General features: G+C 38.6%; 1 long non-coding RNA gene across 1 annotated transcript; it reads right to left on the bottom strand.

Moving 5' to 3' along the window:
* Nucleotides 1–67: 67 nt before the first annotated feature.
* On the bottom strand, nt 68–22551 carry Gm46885. Its single transcript, XR_001784535.1, has 3 exons — nt 22278–22551; nt 21921–22150; nt 68–118 (listed from the first exon to the last, which is right to left on the bottom strand). It is a non-coding gene; the product is annotated as a predicted gene, 46885 (long non-coding RNA).
* Nucleotides 22552–23435: the final 884 nt, after the last annotated feature.

Genomic DNA, 23435 nt, shown 5'->3' with positions numbered 1-23435 from the left:
CTTTCTGACTAGGCTGCACTGGGTCTGGTCACCATATTTAGGATTTTTGAAACAAATGAAAACTATATTTTTTCCCATTCCAAGTACTCAAAGATCCTGAAGAAATTCTCTAGTTAACCTAGGAGAAAGGGAGGAAGAGAATGAGAGGGGGAGGGGGAGAGAGAATGAGGATATTCTTAAGGACATCTTTCTGTAAAGTATATCTAAATCTCCCTGTGACTTTGCCCACCAGTTTGAAAAGCTGGTCACGTCAGTGTTATGTGTATCCTGTGTCCTAAAAGGATTTCAAAATGAAGTAAGAAATGATCAACATTTACATGTGCATCATTTTCACCTCTACTTGACTGTTTTGACTATACCTATGTGGCTAATTTATAAATGGCTTCAGATTTTACAAAGTTGCTTAAAAATAGTTGTTACAATTTTATTTTATGTTATTGTGTGTTTTGCCTGTATTTATGGCATGTACCACATAGCTGCCTTGTATTCATGGAGACCAGAAGAGGGGCTTGGGTTCCTAGGAACTGGAAACTACACACACACACACACACACACACACACACACACACACACACACATATATATATATATATATATATATATATATATATATATACACTTTTAAAAATATATATACATACTTTTTTTTGAACTGCAATGTGGGTGCTTGGAGTTCAAATCATGTCTGATGCAAGAGCATCCATTGTGCTTAACCTCTGAGTCACTTCTTTCACTAGACAAGAAACTGAGTTGCTAAAGAAATTCATACTTCATACAAGTGCCTGTAGATCTTGGCCAAAATTAAACAAAGAGCAAGCTTCACATAGCACTCCTGAAATGATTTGATATTGTATGTATGGAAACAGCTATTAGAAATGGAACTTAGGACTGGATTGATAACTAGGTCAACAAATCATTTATGGTTCTATCCTAGGACTAAAGTTAGCATCCCTTGAGCTCATTAAAAAGCTGTGATTCACATGATTATAATCTCAGATGTGGAAAACCAGAGACAAAAGGGTTCCTAGACCTTGCTGGCAACCCAATCTGCCCATCCAGTAAGTTTTTGGTTCAGTAGAGACCTTGTCTCAAAAATTCAATTAAAATTAAAATTTTAGTTGACAAAGACACCTGACATTAACTTCTGGTCTCCACATTCACCTTCACACATGTAAGTATTTACATGTGTGTGAGCTCTCTCTCTCTCTCTCTCTCTCTCTCTCTCTCTCTCTCTCTCTCTCTCTCTCTCACACACACACACACACACACACACACACACACACGTAAGCTAGTGATTATCATGAGTGTTGTGATTCTACAGAAAACACTTGTCCTTGGCAGAGGAAAACAAAGAGGAAACAAAGAAAGAATTGCAGTAATAATAGAAACTTCAATGCACTGTTCAACCTTCAAGCCTGGTTCTATCCTATGAGATTATGCATATCACACAGGTTCAGTCTACATCACAATTTGACTTGGGTTCAGGGCCTTGAGCTCTGCACTTAAGGGAATGCCTCTAATACAAGAATACAAAATTGTGCACAGAAATAAATATTTATTCAGGATGAGAAAATAATTTACTAAGTGGCAGAGATTTGATAAGCCTTCAAGTACAACAAACCCCATAAAAGCCAGGAAATACTAATTTTTAAAAATTAACTATGTGAGACATTTGTTTTCTTTATCCTTTTTCTGGGCACAAGGCCCTGCTAGTCTTTTCATTTGAAATGATGTTGCAGTAAATATGGGGACATGCCTAGAATGATCCTTTAAGCAAGGTGTATCACTGTGATATACTGGTTTTATAAATAGATTGAAGCTGCCTTAAGGAAGAAGGCGCCTGAGCTATTGATTTTCAGCAGCTAGAAGAGTGACTGACATTGAAAATCACTAAACATGTTTGTTGAATAGAGGAATAATTATGCAACGGATAGGGTTTCATTAAAAGATAATACAGTTTAGCCAGAAATTACAACTTCAAATGTCGCTGAAATCGCTGCACGGTTCTCTCTCTTGTTCAAAGTGTTTGAATGCAGAGGGAATTTTAATGACATTACTTCCTTCATACTCAGCTTATTCCATCCCTCATCAGTCAATACTTGGTGGTTAAGCCAGACCCTGACCTGGATGTGCTATGTGGCTCTCTATTACTCTTTTATGGATGATGAGAATAAATAATGTGTACAAGGTTCTGGCCTTTCACAAGTTGATTTGGCAGAAAAAGTGCTGCAGAATGCTCTATTCTCGTGACACCTATTCCAATCTAGCCACCACAAAATGACCTCCTTGCATCGGCCGAATGGTCTTTTCAAATGACCATTTACATACGTTTTCCCCAAAACCTTATAGAATCCATTCACGCAATGCTCCAAAATGAAGGAAAATAAAAAGAAAACGCATTCTGTAAGATAAAGCATTTCTCTTTTTCCTTTTAAATAAAATGAGCTGGGAAGAGGCAAAGAACTTTTATGACTCAGTAATGGCCGAGATATGATGCTCTTCAGCTCACAAATCAAAGAGCCACAAGCTGCAAAAGCTTCAATTCTGAAGAGAACAGCTCAGGGCCAGGCAAAATGTCATCCTTTTTATAGGTTCAACAAAATTCTTCTGTTTTTCATCTTGCAACACAGGCATTAGATCAGCTCTTCAAGTCCCTGGGATGTCTGGAATACTGACTTGTGTGCACTTTCTAAAACAGAGGGTCAAGTGCGAATAAATGCTACAGAAAAAAAGAGAAACTAACACCAGAGAGAGAACCAAAATGGTTGAGTAGAATCTTGACTGACAGCATGTCCTGAGGAGGTTTTTAGAGTCCCATAAATGCCTCCTGGATCTTATCACCACGTGCACTCACACTAATGAGAGTGACTGGCTTAGAACACTGTGGGGGTTTGAGGAGATCATCCTGGGACAGTCTTCTCATACTAACATTTAAAATCTGTACTAAGGAATAAACTAGCCGCAAGGGTCTATTATTGAGAACAAAATGCTTCAAAGAGAGAACAGACTTTGAACTCAACAGAGCGTATCATACACTATGCTTCTGATTTGTATAATCGCACCTGACAATCTCTGATAACCCATAAGAACATTTAAAGAACCCAATTCTGTTAGTTCATGGCTTTAGGAGATTAGAACACTTCCTCTTCTTAATGTTTTCATTCTGCAGCTTTGTTATTACATTAAAAATAAAATGGAACTAAACATAATTAGTTGCTCTCTATTAAAGAATGTTGTAATATATGACACCTAGGCATTCACAAATGCAGACACACTGTGATTCAATTGATTACTTATTCATGTAACAAAAACTGTAAAGGATATTCACTGACTATTTAATGTATTATATTATGTATTGTATTACACTAGTCACCAAATTAATAGTCAAGATGTTGATTTAATATATACAATAGATAGACTCAGATTTCAAATCTGTCAATTTTCTATGCAGCTAGTAAAGAATGTAATCTGCTGAGGAGTATCTGAGTATACTTTTTATTCTAGTACACAGTAGGCAGAAACAGATAGATCTTTGTGAGGTTGAGGCCAGCCTGGTCTACATAGAAAGATGAAAATGTTCCAGGATTTCATAGTGAGACCCTGTGTCAAAAACAGTAACAACAACAAAAAGAATAAAATATAAGACCTTACATACTGCAATTGTTTAATTATTACTTAACTATTCTGTGTATAGTTTACTATGTCATAGGCGCTGTAAAGGGAACTAACATGGAAAATAGATATGTTCTCTTTTTAAGCATAATATATTCAAGAAAGTATAATGAAGAAATATTTATGACTACAAACTCAGAACTATGTTAATCTATGGTGTATGACTAAGGAAAGGGGTATTTCTTTGTGTTGATGAAGCCTATCGTGTGAAAAACATAACAAATGAACCAGGTTCTGTTAACTCTAGAGATCAAGAATGCTCAGGCCAGGCATGTGGTCAGAGCCTGAGGTATAGGGATAATGTCAAAGGGAGTAGGAGAGGATTTTGAATGCCAAGCTATGTCTAAAAGTCACCCATTAAGCTCCTATAGAAACCTTTCGATCAGTTTAAATGTATGAATAAAATAACAGTCTATAAAAATTGATTTTGCCTTTGGAATATTTCAGGCATTAGTTGTTAACTGTCAGAACTTAGACATGTTGTTAGGAAAGCTGAGAATGGACATAGATAGAAAAAATTAAGAGCTTTCCAGAAATCTTAATTTTCCAGGTTTCACTATGTACTACATGATATTCAGGTGAATGACTGACAATATTACTAGCATTTTCTAGTCTGAGAGATATCACTCATTTGTTCTCTGAACAAAGGAATACTAAATTTGATTTCTGTCAATGATTCACTTTGGAGAAATATCAGACCCCAACTCTCCTTTAGCTATTGGTATTTTAAAGACATTTATCAAGACAAGCTTATCAGGATTGTTTTATATTTAAAGTGCAATAATTCCTAGTAAAAATCACCAAGCTCTTTTTTTAATGTTGAGACATTTAAACGGAGAGAAAAAACAGAGAGAGGAAGAGAATGGAGAGAGAGAGAGAGAGAGAGAGAGAGAGAGAGAGAGAGAGAGAGAGAGAGAGGAATGAAAGAATGAATATGAATCTCAAGTCATAGCACCTGTCTGTGTGATATGTAGATTGACAAAAGTGCCCATAAGCCTCTTGATGCCTACACTCCTATTCTATGCTCACTGTTTTAAATGCTTACATAGCATTGGTTTCCATTTAATGGAAATATAATTCTTTAAAATTCCAGGAGCATAGAATGGAATTTAGTATCATACTATGCTTATACCCTTTTTGGTCAATTAAATCATACATTATGTACATTAGGCATGAGTTGTTTACTTAGATCAGGCACTACTTTTGAAGTCATAAATGATGCCCATACTTGTAAGCATCTGTGTTTACTTAGTGAGCCATGGTCACCTGATATGGCCACGATGGATGAATTAGGCTTGGGCTGGAGAGGGTACAGCAAGACTGAGCCTGTGACAATTTTATTGATAGCAATCCTCCTTTTTGTACCTTTATCAGAAACAGAATATAATGACAGTGGCCAGAATCAATACTGTTGTAGTTCCCAGGATACAATGATGTTTGGAAGCTACACTGGGTGCACAAGATTAATGTCTAAGACCAATTGTCTTGTCAAGTTTTCATGTTTCCTTGGCTTCTAAGGGAACATACAGAGAAACTCAAGGAGGCCTGACCACTTCACTGCCTGAGGGAGTACATCAGTCTCTCATGAACTAGAAGACATACTGTGCCGCAATGACTATGAACTCTAAACTGAAAAAACATGTCACATGACTCTCAAGGCAAGCTAGGCCAGGTCCCCTGAATGATTACCTGCATGTAATCTCAAAGGGATTATAATTCCATAAAATTATGACTAAAACAATTTTGTGATAAGTGCATCACTAAGTGGTGAGTGGAAATAACAGGAAGGGACAAGGAGGAAGTTGACCATGTTGGGCACACACCACACTTTAAAGTTTATTCCATTCAAGGCAAAGTTAGTGATTGGGTACAAGCCAGAACAGGTATGCATTGGGGCTTGGTGTCATCTTATCCCCTCTGTGCAGCAAAGCAGTGCCAATCCTCAAGAGGAATAATCTCCTGCAGAATGCTGCAGATATGGGAATACCAAAGAGCAGGGTATCCTAGGGACTGTGCAGCCCTGCCTCTTTCCACTCAATGAAACCTCAAAGTTAAGAAAGAAGTGAGTTAACTTTATCATGTGCAAATCATACTCCTATTTATTATCCCTAAGAGTTCCCTGTGGGGCAAGTGTGTGCCCCGAGACAGAAGAACTGGTAAGATTGAGCCAGCCCAAATTCCAGAAGATATCAGAACTGACAATGTTAGGCATGAGGCCAGCTCCCTTCCAAACTACCTGCTGAACACATAACCATGACATCCCACTGAGAGGACCATGACAATAGGTCATGTAGCATATTTAGGTCATGTAGCAAAAAAATCCTGGATCTCTCTAAGCTAAAGTGGTATCTAAGTAGGCCCAGAGTGTTTTGCCAATGAAACTTCCATTCCTGGGCATTTCTTCCCACAAAAGGTATTTAATCCCCAATTTGCCCTGAGTAAGATATATGCATTTACATCCACCATCAAATAAAGTAGTTTGTACAAACAAGAACTATCTTCTTCATCAAAGATCACAGTCAGGCATAGGGTGTGGGTGATATGAGGTCACGGGGAAGCCATCATCATAAAGAGCTGCACCTAATTCTCAAGGAGAAAGCCTTTTTTCTTTTAGCTGCTCCGTACTCGCAGAAGTCACTTGGAACCAAACCAGATTCCCTCACACCACCTCTCCTTCATCTGGGGCTTAACCATCCCTTTCCTGTCTGGTGCATATAGGGGAAACAGATCTGCAGACCACTGTTCCCAACTCTCTGTGGTTCCCAGTGACTTCTGGGTACAGAGGAGGCTGAGAACCGCATCATCTGTTCCAGATCCCACCTGGACAAACATGGACTGGGTACTGTATAACAGGCTGTGTTTTGCCTCTCCTGAGCATGGCAGTGTAGGCACTCCAGTGGCTAGGCAGACAAGTAACCTAACAGTTCCCTAGTCAGATGCTTAATCTAGATGATCAGCATAGATACCCATGGTACCAAATCTACTTAAAACCACAACTTTACCACTATCCAACATGAATTCTCATATTATTCCCAAATTTATGTTCTCAATGTCTTCCACTTAGCAACATGGAGACTAAAATATTACATAAAAATGAGAAGTGAAGTAATTGGGAAGAGGGAAATAGGGCAACACAGAAGGAGGGAAAAATAAGACCAAGTTTATTAGATAAAACCCCAATGGTTCAACTTGTTTGCCCTTCTGAAGACCCTACATTCTGAATGCCTCCCAAGAGATCTGCTGCACCCAGGGAAACAGGGCACAGCATGTCTGCCCCTCTGGAGATCCCACAGTCTAAAAGTCTCCAGGAGATCTGCTGCACCTAGGGCAACAGATTCCACAGTATGAAGTATTCCAAGGAGATCTGGTGCAGTCAGGGCTCCAGGTCTGCTAAGAGACCTGCAGCAACCCAAGGACACAGGAGGCAGGCTCCAGAAAGAGACACCCATGCAGTTAACACCAGAGATAACCAGATAGGGAGAGGCAACCACAAGCCATAAGCAACAGAAGTCAATATACTTTGGCACCATCAGAACCCATTTCTCCTACCACAGCAAGCCTTGGGTACCCCAATATACCTGAAAACCATGATGCTGACCTAAAATCCTATCTTATGAAGATAATATAGTTCTTTAAGGAAGATATAAATAACTCCCTGAAAGAAATACAGGAAAGGAGGTAGAAGCCCATAAAAAGGAAACAAATAAACTCTTTAAAGAAATACAGAAAAACACAATCAAACAGATGAAGGAATTGAACACAGAAGTCTAAGACCTAAAATGGAAGTAAAAACAGTAAAGAAAACGTAAATGGAGGCAAACCTGGGAATGGAAAACCTAAGAAAGAGGTTGGGAGCTACGGATGCAAGCATCAACAACAGAATGCAAGAGATAGACTAGAGAATCTCAGGCTTAGAAGATACCATAGAAGATATTGACCAAATGGTCAAAGAAAATTCAAAACATAAAAACTCCTAACCTAAAACATCCAGAAAATCCAGGACACAAGGTAAATACCAAACCTAACAATAATAAGAATAGAGGAGAACAAAGATATCCAGCTAAAAGGACCAGAAAACATCTTCAACAAAATCATAGATGAAAACTTCCCCAACCTAAAGAAAGATAGCCATGAATGTACAGAAAGAATATAGAATATCAAATAAATTAGAAAAGAAAATCCTCTTGTCACAAAATAAATGAAAACACTAAATGCACAGAACAAAGAATATTTATTAAATTTATAAGGGGAAAAAGTCCAAGTAACATATAAATTCAGACTATATAAATATCAAGTAACATATAAATATCAGAATCCCACCAGGCTTCTCAACAGAGACCCTAAAAGCCAGAAGAGCCTGGACAGAGGTCATGCAGACCCTAGGAGAATACAAATGCCAGCCCAAGCTAATATACCCGGTAAAACTTCAATCATCATAGATTGAGTAACCAAAATATTCCTGTACAAAACCAAATTTAAACAATATTTATCTACCAATTCAGCCTTACATAGGATTATAGAAGGAAACCTCCAACACAAGGAGGGTACCTACACCAAAGAATAAAGAAATTAAACATCTCACAACAAAACAAAAAAGGAGAATCACATACACACAATGCAAAGAACAATAGCAAACATAACAGGAACTACTAATCATCTGTCTTTAGTATCTCTCAATATCAACAGACTCAATCCCCCAATAAAAAGACATTACCAACAGACTGGCTACACAAACAGGATTCTGCATTTTGTTACATACAAGAAACACACCAAGGACAAAAGATAGTCACTACCACAGACTAAAGGCTGGAAAAAAGTCTTCCAAGAAAATGGTCCCAAGAAACAAGCTGGAGTTGCAATTCTAATATACAATAAAATAGACTTTCAACAAAAAGTTATCAAGCAAGATGGGGAACACCACTTCATATTCGTCAAAGGAAAATTCCACCAAGAGAAAGTCTCAATTCTGAACATTTATGCCCAAAATGCAAGGGCACACACATTTGTAACAGAAACTTCACTTAAGCTCAAAGCACACATTGAATCCCACACAATATTAGTGGGCAATTTCAACTCCCCATTATCACCAATGGACAGATCATGGAAACAAAAACTAAATAGAGAGACAGTGAAACTAACAATATTTATGAACCAAATGGATTTAACAGATATAGACAGAACATTTCACCCTAAAACAAAAGAATATACCTTTTTCTTTGCATTTCGTGGAATCTTCTCCAAAACTGACTATATAATTGGTCACAAAACTAGCCTCAACAGATACAAGATAATTGAAATAATCCCATGGATCCTACCAGATCACCATGGACTAAAGCTAGACTTCAATAACAACAAAAACAACAAAAAACTCACATACCCATGGTAAATGAATATCTCTATTCTGAATAATAACTTTGTCAGAGAAGAAATAAAAAAAGAAGTTAAAGACATCCTTGCACTCAAATAAAATGATAACACAACAAAACCAAACTTATGGGACACAGTGAAAGTGGTGCTAAGAGGAAACTTCACAGCACCAAATACCCTCACAAATAAATTGGAGGGGTCCTATACTAGCAACTTAACAGCAAATCTGAAAGCCCTAGAACAAAAAGAAGCAAACACACCCAAGAGGAGTAGAAGGCAGTTTGAAATAAACTCAGGGCTGAAATCAACAAAGTAGAAACAAAGAGAACTAAACAAAGAATCAACAAAACCAGGAGGTGGTTCTTTGAGAAAATCAACAAATGTGGTTATTTTCATAAAACACCTTTGCAAAACCTGTTTTTGAAGAACATATATTTCTTTCCCACGTGCCCTGTTTCATGTCTGCTTAGTTTACTCAGAAAATAAATATTTTACAACCACAAAGAAAAAGAAAAATTAAAATAGATCCATATTTGTCACCTTGCACAAAGCTCAAGTCCAAGTGAGTCAAAGACATCAACATAAAACCAGATAGGCTGAATCTAATACAAGAGAAAGTGGGAAATCACCTAGAACAAACAAACAAACAAAAACCAAAACAGAATCCCAAGATACAATCCAGAGAACTAATAAAGCTCAACCATCTGAAGGGCCCAAGTTAGAATGCTTCAATCCCACTTGGGAGGGAGAAGAAAACAATCATGGGAAGCAGAGGGTAGGAGGAAACTGAGTGGGAGAGAGGGAGGGGGAAAGAGAAACAGGATCAGGTATGGCAGGGGAGATATTCTTCTGAGGGCCAGCAGAATGAATGGAAATATGGAACTGGGGTGGGGGCGGTTGGGAGGATGGGAGACCCCCTGGAAAGTACCAGAAACCTGGGAGGTGAGATACGATCAGGGTTCTAGATGAAGTACCCAACAGTGAGGAGAGGGAACTCATAGAGTCCACCTCCAGTAGAAAGACAGGACATCATGTGGAGGGATGGGGTTGCCACCCCATAGTCAAAAACTGACCCAGAATTGTTCCTCTCTGTAAGAACTGCAGGGACAAAAATGAAGAAGAGACTGAAGGTAAGGCAGTTCAATGCCCAGCCCAAGTTGGCATCCATCTAAAGAAGGCCCCAAGACCTGAAACTATTACTGACAGTATGGTGTGCTTACAGACAGGAGCCTAACATGGCTGTCCTCCTAGAGGCCCACCAAACAGCTGACTGAGACAGATACAGATGCTTACATCTAATCCAATGATTGCCAGAAGTCAGGGACCCCTGTTGTTGAATTAAGGAAAGACTAGAAGAAGGAAGAGCATGACCCCATAGCAAGACCAGCAGTCTCAACTAACCTGGATCCCTGAGATTTCTCAGAATCTGAGCCACTAACCAGGTAGCATATTGAAGCTGGTCTGAGGCCCTTGTCACATATACAGCAGAGGTCTGGCTGGTCTGGCCTCAGTGGGAGAAGATGTGCCCAACCCTAAAGAGACTTGAGGCTCCAGGGAGTGGGGAGGTTTGGTAGGATGTGAGGATCTCCTGGAGATAGGGGTGGGGAGAAGGAATGGTATGTGAAAATATGGGAGGGCAGACCGGGAGGGAGTAACAACCGGATTGTAAAAAAAAAAAAAAAAAAAAAAAAAAAAGTAATAATAATAAATCCCCCAAGAAATCATATTGTTTTATATTTACCTAAACTTATATTCCATGTGCACATACTCACATGCATATAGAGGAAGTTAAGCCACTTCAGCTTGCAATACTCTTCACAAGCACCATATGCTAACACAATGCCAAGTACTAGGCATGAGAAACCTCCACTTCAACTATTGGTCAGGACAGTGCAAGTGACTCCTAAAACTATAAATTATCAATGTAACTATTGGTTGTCTCTCAGGCATTGAGGTTAGGCCCCAATTGGTAAAAAGACTGCACATGGAGGGTTTTAAAGCCTTCAAGTTGAAAGCCTCTTTTCTGCAGTCTAGCTTCATAGTTTCTGAAAATACTATGAGGGAGGGAAGCAGTTACACAGTCCAACACAGCTGTAATACCTATGTACTACAGTAATTACCAGCATGGCAGGATATAACTGAAAGTGCAATAAGTGGCACTCACATTGTAGTGTCATCCGACAGCTGTCTCATTGGTCTCAGGGCCCATTTAACAGGAGGGAAATCATGCCTTGTACCTGCTCTATGCTAGTCCAGCATAACTCCTTACTGCATTCTAAATCACAGATAAACCTCTATGTCCTGTCATAGAATCCTCTCTTTACAATAAGCGGAGATCATCATAGAAAACCACAATTGGATATAAAACAGAGATAATCGAATTGTGGGAAAGCTCAGACCCTGTGGATACATCTACATCAAAGCTTCTCCATCTATGGCTCAGGGAACATTGAGGAAGAATGAATGACAGGATTATAAGCGCTACAACACCAGAGCCTGCTATGAAATTGCTGTTCCTAGAAATGGTTGCGTAAACAAGATTGGATCAATGCCACTCTCAAGGCACATGTTAACATAAAGAGTGAAAATTTCATGGGGTCAGGTGGGAATTTCACCCAAATACCCAAGCTAGCCGGTACACCCACTGAGCCTAGCTAATCTGATACATACCACCTGGCCTCCAGCTCCATCTTCCTTCAGTTCTGATTCCCCTCCCAGACCAGATCAGCAGACCCACACCTTCCTATACCCTACAGCCTGTGTGTCTCCCATGAGATATGCAGTAACCAAGGACACTGGTGAGAATCTCATGCAAACAGTCATACCATCTGGGACACCCACAAAGCCCAGCTGAAGCTGGACCTGCCCTGGCATGCAGAGCTATACCTTCTTTCTGGTTCACTTTTCCACCTGGGCAAGATCATCAGGCTCAATATTCTCCCACACCCTACAGTCTGTCTGCCTCCCAGGAGGTCCACAGTAATCAGGAACACAAAAGCCTGCTCTAACCAGAGACACAGGATGCCTGCCTTAAGCAGACACAGCATTGCTTGCCTCCAAGGAAACAGGCTCTAACCCATATCACAGAGCTCTACTTGCCTCCAAGGAGGCAGGCTCAAGAGACACTTTGGCTAGTTAACACCAGAGATAACCAGATGGACACAGGCAAGAACAAGATTATAAGAAACAGAACCCAATGCAATTCAGCACCACCTGAACCCAGTTTTCACACAACAGCAAGCCCTGGATACCCTAACATGCCTGAAAATGAAAGCCAAAACAATGACATAAAATCCCATCTCATGGAGATGATAGAGGTTTTTAAAGAGGATATAAATAACATCTTTAAAGAGCTACAGGAAAAGGCAGGGAAACAGGTAGAAGCCCTTAAGAAGAAACAAACAATTCCCTTAAAGAAATACAGGAAAATACAATCAAGCAGATGAAGGAATAGTCCAAGAACTAAAAATGGAAATAGAAACAATAAAGAAAACACAAATGGAGGCAAGAAAGAGATCAGGAGCTATAGATGTAAGCATCACCAAGAGAATACAAGAGATAGAAGAGAGAATCTCAGGCATAAAAGATACCACAGAAAATATTGACATGTCATTCAAAGAAAATACAAAGTGTCCAAAGCTCTTAACATAAAATATTTAGGAAATTCATGGCACAATGAAAAGAGCAAACTTAATAATAACAGGAATAGAAGAGGGTGAAGAATACCAGCTCAAAGGCTAGAAATTATCTTCAACAAAACCATAGAAGAAAATTTCCCTAACCTAAAGAAAGAGATGGCCATAAATATATAAGAAGACTAAAGAATACTAAATAGACTGGACCAGAAAAGAAAATTCTCTTGTTACATAATAATAAAAATACACTAAATGCACAGAAAAAAGAAAGAATAATAAAAGTTGTAAGGGAAAACGGCCAAGTAGCAATAAAGGCAGATCTATCAGAATTACACCAGACTTCTTGCCAGATTATGAAAGCCAGAAGATCCTGGAGAGGTGTCATCTAGACCTTAAGAGATAACAAATGCCAGCCAAGGATACTTTATCCCACAAAACTCTCAATCATCATAGATGAAGAAATGAAGATGTTCCACAACAAAACAAAATTTAAACAATATCTTTCTACTAATCTAGCCCTATGTATGATACTGGAAGGAAATCTCCAACACAAAAAGGGAACTACACCCAAGGAAACAAGAAATTAGACATTTCACAACAAACCCTAAAGAAGAGAATCATTCACACATATCACTTCAAGCAACAAAAATAACGGGAACTAACAATCATCTGTTTCATGTTTCTCAACATCAATGGTTTCAGTTCCCTAATAAAAAGACACAGGCTAACGGATGGATAATTAAACACAATCCAGCATTTTGCCTCAGTGAAACATGCCTCAGTGACAAAGGCAATCCCTACCTCAAAGTAAAAGCCTGGAAATCTGGAAAAAGGTGTTTCAAGTAAATGCTTCCAAGAAACAAGCAGAAGTTGCCATTCTAATAGACAATAAAATAGATGTTCAACCAAAAGTTATTAATTAAGATGAGGAAGGACACTTCATATTCATTAAAGAAAAAAAAATCCACCAAGAAGAAATCTCAATTCTGAACATCTATGTCCCAAACAAGAAGAATCCACATTCATAAAAGAAAGTTTACTAAAGCCCAAAGCACACATTGAACTCCACACAATAATAGTGGAATACATCAATACTCCACTCTTACCAATGGATGTGGGACGGTAAAAGGTTGCCTTGCTCTCAGCTGAGCTAAGGTTCAAAACCCTAGTGACCTTGAAGGGATAGTGGGCACCTCACCTGGTTCCTGGGCACTAGGCCCCTGTTACTAGCCAGAACTTCCAATAGATTTGTGGCCTTCAGTCATGTAAGGACAATCCCCCAATCCCCTCCACAGGGAACTTGTGATTATGTGACTTGTGGTCACATAGGCTCAAGACAGATCTCCATTTTAATGAGGCCTGGAGACTTGGTTAATAAGCTTTCCTTGCCAGACACTCATTCATGCAAAAGGCATTTAACCTCAGGACCACCCTGAGAAGTGGGGTATGGTTTTGTTCATCCACTTTCCACCATGACAATAAACGCCTTAAAAGCCTCCCAACCAAAAAATGGCCAGAGACAAGTGGTTTTAGTTTGGAATTCTATCAGACCTTCAAAGAAGAGCTAATACCAATACTCCACAAACTACTCCACAAAATAGAAACAGTAGAAAAATTACCTAATAAATTCAATGAAGCAGTAGCTACTCTGATACCCTAAGCCACAAAAAGATCCAACAAAGAAAGAGAACTTCAGACCAATTTTGCTTATGAATATTGTTGCAAAAATACTCAATAAAATTCTTGCAAACAGAATTCAAAAACACATCAAAACTATCATTCACCATGATCAACTAGGCTTCATGCTAGGGATGCAGGGATGGTTCAATACACAAAAATCCATCAATGTAATACAATATATAAACAAACTCAAGGAAAAAATCCACATGATCATTTCATTAGCTGAAAAAGCATTCGACAAAATACAACACTCCTTCATGTTAAAAGTCTTGGAAAGATCAAGAATTCTTGGAACATATTGAAAAATAATAAAACCAATATACAGCAAACCAATAGCCAATATCAATTTAAATGGAGATAAACTAGAAGCAATTCTACCAAAATCCATAACAAGACAAGATTTCCCACTCTCTCCCTACCTATTCAATATAGTACACAAATTTCTAGCTTGAGCAATTAGAAAACAAAGGGAGATCAAGGAGATAGAAATTGGAAAGTAGGAAGTCAAAGTATCGCTATTTGCAGATGATATGATAGTATACATAAGTGACCCCAAAGACTCCACCAGAGAACTCCTACAGCTGATAAACAACTTCAGCAAAGTGGTGGGATATAAAATCAACTCAAACAATTTCATATCCTTCCTTTGTGCACATGATAAACAGGCTGAGAAAGAAATTAGGGAATGAATACCCTTCACAATAGCCACAAAGAGTATAAAATGTCTTGGTGCAACTTTTACTAAGTAAGTGAAAGATCTTCATGACAAGAAATTCAAATAACTGAAAAAGAAATTGAAGAAGACCTCAGAATAGAGAAAGATCTCCCATGCTCATGCTCACAGATAGGCAGGATTAACACAGTGAAAATGGTCGTATTAAGAAGGCCCATTGGACACACAAACTTTATATGCCCCAGTACAGGGGAACGCCAGGGCCAAAAAAATGGGAATGGGTGGATAGGGAAGTTGGGGAAAGGGTATGGGGGACTTTTGGGATAGCATTGGAAATGTAATTGAGGAAAATACGTAATAAAAAATATTAAAAATTAAAAAAAAAGAAAAGCAATATCCAGATTCAATTCAATTCCCATGAAAATTCCAACATAATTCTTCATCAATGAAGAAAGCAATTCTCAACTTCATATGGAAAAGCAAAAAACCCAGGATAGCCAGAACAATTCTTCACAATAAAAGAACTTCTAGGGGAAAATCCATCCCAGACTTCAAGCTGTACTACAAAGCAATAGTGATAAAAACCACATGGTATTTGTTCATAGCCAGACAGGTCAATCTATGGAATAGAATCAAAGACAGAAGTAAACCCACACACCTATGGCTGGTCTTTTTGGCAGTCTGTATGTAGAAGAATGAAAATAGATCCATATTTATCACCTTGCAGAAAGTGGTTCAAGGACCTCAGCATAAAACCAGATATACTGAATCTAATAGAAGATAACATGGGAGAGAACCTCAAATTCATTGGTATAGTTTGAAATTTCCTGAACAGAACACCAATGGTTCAGTCTCTAAGATCAATAATTGTTAAATGGGAACTCATGAAAATGAAAAGCTCCTGTAAGGCAAAGACACAGTCAATAGGACAAATCAGTAACCTATAGATTGGAAAAAAAATTTTCAGCAACCCTGCATCCAGTAGAGGACTAATATATGTATTATGTATATATATTAAAAACTCCAAAAATTAACCTCAAAAAAACCCCCAAACAATCCAATTACCAATTAAAAGTGGGTATAGACTTATATAAAGAATTAATAACAGAAGAATCTCTCGAAGGAGTGAGAAGCACTTTAGGAAATGCTCAAAGACCTTAGTCATCAGAGAAATGCAAATCAAAATGATTCTGAGATTACACTTCACACCAATCAGAATGGGTAAGAAAAACAACCTTGCACAAGTCCCTTCCAGTTGGCACCAGCACCGAGGCACCTTGGGTGTGGAGTCTGTGGACACCCCCAAAGTCCCTAAAGGACTCTCCATGAGATCTTAGGACCACTGACCAGACAGCTCCACGCTCCTCAAAGGAGACACCACTTCCAGGCACTGTAACACACCCAGGATCTTTGACAACAGGATCCCAGGATAAAAGGAGCTTGGTCACACCAGTATTTCAGGGTCTCAGAGGAACTTGACTGCCAAGAACTCTAACACACCCAGAATCTCAGGTTCACAGGAGCCCACAAGCAAAAGATCACAGAGAAAGCTGGACGCTGAGGAGTCCTGAATCAACTGGGATTATAGGAAGGTCAGGCTCCAATCATATATATCGAGGACAGCAAATACTTGAGATAATCAGATCACAGGAGGCAAGCATAAGAACAGAAGCAACAGAAACCAAGGTTACTTGGCATCATCAGAACTAAACTCTCCCACCATAACAAGTCCTGGATATACCATCACAGCAGAAAAGCTAGACATGGATCTAAAGACACTTATGATGATGATGGAGGACTTTAAGAAAACACAGGAAAACAGCTAGAAGCCTTTAAAGAGGAAACACAGAAATGCCTTAGAGAGTTACAGGAAAACAATACCAAAGAGGAGATGGAATTGAACAAAACCATCCAGAATCTAAAAAGGAAATAGAAACAATAAAGAAAACCCAAAGGGAGACAACTCTGGAGATAGAAACCCTAGAAAAGAAATCAGAAACCATAGATGTGAGCATCAGCACCAGATACAAAGGATGGAAGAGAGAATTTCAGGTGCAGAAGATTCTATAGGGAACATGGACACAACAATAAAAGAAAATGCAAAATTCAAAAAGATCCTAACTCAAAATATCCAGGAAATCCAGGACACAATGAGAAGACCAAACCTATGGATAATAGGAGTAGATGAGAATGAAGATTTTCAACTTAAAGGGCCAGCAAATATCTTCAACAAAATTATAGAAGAAAACTTCCCAAACCTAAAGAAAGAGATGCCCATGAACATACAAGAAGCCTACAGAACTCCAAATAGACGGAAGCAGAAAAGAAATTCCTCCTGACACATAATAATCAGAACAACAAATGCACTAAATAAAGACAAAATATTAAAAGCAGCAAGGGAAAATGTCAAGTAACATATAAAGGCAGGCCTATTAGAATTACTCCAGACTTCTCACCAGAGACTATGAAAGCCAGAAGACCATGGACAGATGTTATACAGACACTAAGAGAACACAAATGCCAGTCCAAGCTACTATACCCAGCCAAATTCTCAATTACCATAGATGAAGAAAACAAAGTATTCCATGACAAAACCAAATTCACACAATATCTTTCCACGAATCCCTTCAAAGGATAATAAAAGAAAAAAAAATTACGAGGATGGAAACCTCGCCCTAGAAAAAGAAAGAAATTAATCCTTCAACAAACCAAAAAGAAGACAGCCACAAGAACAGAATGCCAACTCTAACAACAAAAATAATAGGAAGCAACAATTACTTTTCCTTAATATCTCTTAATATCAACGGACTCAATTCACCAATAAAAAGACATAGAAGGAACTCTCAATTCTGAATATCTATGCTCCAAATGCAAGGGCAGCCACATTCATTAAAGACACTTTAGTAAAGCTCAAAGCACACATTGTACCTCACACAATAATAGTGGGAGACTTCAACACCCCACTTTCATCAATGGACAGATCGTGGAAACAGAAACTAAACAGAGACACAGTGAAACTAACAGAAGTTATGAAACAAATGGATTTCACAGATATCTACAGAACATTTTATCCTAAAACAAAAGGATATACCTTCTTCTCAGCACCTCATAGTACCTTCCCCGAAATTGACCATATAATTGGTCACAAAACAGGCCTAAACAGATACAAAAATATTGAAATTGTCCCATTCTTCCTATCAGATCACCGTGGACTTAGGCTGATCTTCAATAACAACATAAATAATAGAAAGTCAACATTAATTTGGAAACTGAACAACACTCTCCTCAAAAATAACTTGGTCAAAGAAGGAATAAAGAAAGAAATTAAAGACTTTTTAGAGTTAAATGAAAATTAAGCCACAACATACCCAAACTTATGGGACAAAATGAAAGCATTTCTATGAGGAAAACTCATAGCTCTGAGTGCCTCCAAAAAGAAACTAGAGAGAGCATACACTATAAGCTTGACAACACACCTAAAATCTCTAGAACAAAAGGAAGCAAAAATCACCCAAGAGGAGTAGACTAGAAGGAAGGAAATAATCAGACTCAGTGGTGAAATTAATCAAGTGTAAACAAGAAGAACTATTCAAAGAATCAACCATATGAGGAGCTGGTTCTTTGAGAAAATCAACAAGATAGATAAACCCTTAGCCAGACTCACTAGAGTGCACAGGGACAGCATCCTAATTAACAAAATCAGAAATGAAAAGGGAGACATAACAAAAGATCCTGAAGAAATCCAAAAAAACCATCATATCCTTCTATAAAGGGCTATACTCAACAACACTGGAAAACCTGGATGAAATGGACGAATTTCTAGGAGATACCAGGTACCAAAGTTAAATCAGGATCAGATTAATGAGCTAAACAGGTCTAAATCCCCTGAAGAAATAGAAGCAGTCATTAATAGACTCCCAACCAAAAAAAAAAAAAAAAGCCCAGGACCAGATGGGTTTAGTGCAGAGTTCTATCAAACCTTCAATATAGATCTAATTCCAGTTCTTCTCAAACTATTCTACAAAATAGAAACAGAAGGTACTCTACCCAATTCATTCTATGAAGTCACAATTACTCTGATACCTAAACCATAGATAGAAATACCCTATAAAGATAGAGAACTTCAGACCAATTTCCCTTATGAATATCGATGCAAAAATACTCAATAAAAATATTGCTAACAGAATCCAAGAACACATCAAATCAATCATCCATCCTGGCCAAGTAGGTTTCATTCCAGGGATACAGGGATGGTTTAATGTACGGAAATCCATCAATTTAATCCACTATATAAACAAACTCAAAGACAAAAACCACATGATCATTTCATTAGATGCTGAGAAAGCATTTGACAAAATCCAACACCCATTCAAGATAAAAGTCTTGGAAAGATCAGGAATTCAAGGCCCATACCTAAATATGATAAAAGCAGTCCACAGGAAACCAGTAGCTAACATCATACTAAATGGTATGAAGCTGGCAGCAATCCCACTAAAATCAGGGACTAGACAATGTTGCCCACTTTCTCCCTACCTATTCAGTATAGTACTTGAAGTCCTAGCCAGAGCAATTTGACAACAAAAGATCAATGGGATACAAATTGGAAAGGAAGAAGACAAATTACCACTATTTGTAGATGATATGATAGTATATATAAGTGACCGTAAAAATTCCACCAGAGAACTCCTAAACCAGATAAACAGCTTCAGTGAAGAAGCTAGATATAAAATTAACTCAAACAAGGCAATGGCCTTTCTCTACACAAAGGATAAACAGGCTGAGAAAGAAATTAGGGAAACAACACCCTTCACAATAGTCACAAATAATATAAAATACCTTGGTGTGACTCTAACTAAGGAAGTGAAAGCTCTGTATGATAAGAACTTCAAGTCTCTGAAGAAAGAAATCAAAGAAGATCTTAGAAGATGGAAAGATCTCCCATGCTCATGGATTGGCAGGATCAACATAGTAAAAATGGCTATCTTGTCAAAAGCAATCTACAGATTCAATGCAATCCCCATCAAAATTCCAACCCAATTCTTCAATGAATTAGAAAGGGCAATTTGCAAATTCATCTGGAATAACAAAAAACTAGGATAGCAAAAACTCTTCTCAATGATTAAAGAACCACTGGTAGAATCACCATGCCTGACCTAAAGCTGTACAACAGTGCAATTATGATAAAAACTGCATGGTACTGGTATAGCGACAGATAAGTAGACCAATGAAATAGAATTGAAGACCCAGAAATGGACCCACACACTTACTGTCACTTGATCTTTAACAAGAGAGCTAAAACCATCTAGTGGAAAAAAGATAGCATTTTCAACAAATGGTGCTGGCACAATTGGCGATTATCATGTAGAAGAATGTGAATTGATCCATTCTTCTCTCCTTGTACTAAGGTCAAATCTAAGTGGATCAAGGAACTACACATAAAACCAGAGACACTTAAACTTGTAGAGGACATAGTGGGGGAAAGCCTCAAAAATATGGGCACAGGAGAAAAATTCCGGAATAGAACAGCAATGGCTTGTGCTGTAAGATCAAGAATTGACAAATGGGACCTCGTAAAATTACAAAGCTTCTGCAAGGCAAAAGACACTGTCAATAAGACAAAAAGGCCACCAACAGATTGGGAAAGGATCTTTACCAATCCTAAATCAGATAGGGGACTAATATCCAATATATATAAAGAACTCATGAAGGTGGACTCAAGAAAATCAAATAACCCCATTAAAAAATGGGGCTCAGAGCTAAACAAAGAATTCTCACCTGAGAAATACCGAATGGCTGAGAAGCACCTGAAAAAATGTTCAACATCCTTAATCATCAGGGAAATGCAAATCAAAACATCCCTGAGATTCCACCTCACACCAGTCAGAATGGCTAAGATCAAAAATTCAGGTGACAGCAGATGCTGGCGAGGATGTGGGGAAAGAGGAACATGCCCACATTGTTGCTGGGATTGCAGGCTTGTACAACCACTCTGGAAATCAATCTAGTGGTTCCTCAGAAAATTGGACATAGTACTACTGGAAGATCCCGCAATACCTCTCCTGGGCATATATCCAGAAGATGTTCCAACCGATAAGAAGGACACATTCTCCACTATGTTCATATCAGCCTTGTTTATAATAGCTAGAATCTGGAAAGAACTCAGATGCCCCTCAACAGCGGAATGGATACAGAAAATGTGGTACATTTATACAATGGAGTACTACTCAGCTATTAAAAAGAATTAATTTATGAAATTCCTAGGCAAATGGGTGGACCTGGAGGGCATCATCCTGAGTGAGGTAACCCAATCTCAAAAGAACTCACACAATATGTGCTCACTGGTATATGAACATTAGCCCAGAAACTTAGAATACCCAAGATACAAGTTTCTTGACCCCATTTTTGGATAATGGTGTCATGCCTTAAAAGCTAGCAGATCTGTTTTGTTTTGTTTTGTTTTGTTTTCTCTATGTGGGGATGCTAATAGGTAAGGAAGTTAGGCGTAATATCATATTTGTGTGATGTTTGTTTGTTGTCTGTTTTTTGAGACAGAGTTTGAGGAAGCCTCTATGAGATAGAAGCTGGCCTTAAACGTTTGATATTCATGACTCTACCCACAAAGTGATGAATTTACTACCCTAATGTCTGTTACAACACCTGGTTTAGTCATGATCTTAGAAGAATGAGTACTTCAGTGTAAATACCACGCGGACAGGTCCTGAGACTTCATGGATTATGTGAGAGGCCCCCCTAACTTTCTTCCCTAGCAATATCCAGAGTCTTCCATGAATGGTATACACTATGTATGAATGTGGAATATGGATAGTAAATTAAGGTCAGAGAAATGTTCAGAAGGACATGAGAGGACCTTGAAAATCTAGATTGAGATTAACCTTAATGCAGTCTGTGGTATGAAAAGAGGTCACCATTCTCACTGGTCTGTGCTTTCACTCTTCCTGTGTTCATGGAGAGTTGAGAGTGCAGAGCAGGCTCCATTTCATGGCTGTACAGTTGTTACAATTTCGTAAACCTTTCCTCTGGCAGAAAGGGAGAGAGCTCTTGCTGTATCATGACATGCTTTGTCTCTAGCTGCTTGACACTGTGGTTTGAAGTTCAGGTCATCCTATTTGAGGAATGGAATTTAGATTAGATAAACAGAAGAAACATATCTTTCCCTAGCCTTCTCATGCAATGAATAACGAGATAGTCTTGGAAAAAACACCTTCCCTATTTGAGTCTCATTTTCTTACTCTGTGTGTTGAGGTAGGTGGAGGAGATGAGCCAGAACACTTCTTCTAGCTGACAAGAATGTGTCCACACTTCTGTACCTCCTCTTGGGGGGAGATTTCTCAGTTGTGTTGACTATCCACATTCATCATCAGGACAGTCTTCCACTGAGCCTTAGCTACACCTCAGGTTACTTATCTCTTTCTCTGACATCCATCCTCTTCATTTGTTCTCCGTACTATTGCTTATTTGATCGTTGGGAACTGAGGCGAAGGGAGATGGAGTCTTCTGTCAAAGACACAGAGTTAGTAAGTGACAGGCAGGCCTTTAACTGATCTCCCTGACTCTATAAAAATATACATTTGCAACTGCTACGTTGACTTCCTTGGATTTTTGAAAAATAAAAATACCAAACTATTGCTGATGTTACAATTGTTAGATTTTTAGCACAGCAGCCAGTGGATGTGATCTGGCATTACTCTGATTCAGGGGAAAGTCTTACTCAGCTTCATGCGCAGTGTGAATAATGGTATCAAAAACGTTCTGTGTAAATCTCCCCAGACCTCGGGCCTGGATTAGTATGCTAATGTCTAAGCTGTTGCAATATTTCACAGTTACGAACAAATGGCTAAACATAAAAACGTGTATTTAAATGTGGATGAATGTGCCCATAGAGGCACCAAAGGCACTACTAATATTATCTACACCTTTTTTATCCTTTGAGGATAGAAGGCCTTTAAAGTCAGCAATAAGTTGGGGATGTCTGGTTGCTGAGCCTAAGGCAATCTAACTCTAAGGCCAAAGGAGATGCATCAAAAAGAGTGCTCTAGAAATCTGAGATTTTAAAAAGTCATTATAGCCATGTCAGTGGCAGGGCAGATTTCAGGAATCTGATCCTCATTGCTGAATGAATCAGCATCAGGAGAACCCTAAAGCCAGGGGAAACAAACATGAGCCACGAAAAAAGTAGACTCACACTCCCCATGCTTACCCAAGTTCAAGGTAGAGAAAGCTACTTTAGATCACTAGAGAATAAAGATTCAGAAAGAGTCACGTCAATTAGGGCTAAAATTAACTGAGATATGGTATGGTGGACTGATGGAGGCCAGGTGTTTCAAGGTGCATTTGTTCATCCACCAAAAATGCTTTGAGAATGAAACTTCCGGGCAGCAGTGGCTAGT

Source organism: Mus musculus, chromosome 4, assembly GCF_000001635.26.
Source record: "Mus musculus strain C57BL/6J chromosome 4, GRCm38.p6 C57BL/6J".
Classification (NCBI taxonomy): domain Eukaryota; kingdom Metazoa; phylum Chordata; class Mammalia; order Rodentia; family Muridae; genus Mus; species Mus musculus.
Note: the sequence above shows the minus strand (reverse complement) of the source record. Positions and strands in the feature narration are given on the sequence as shown.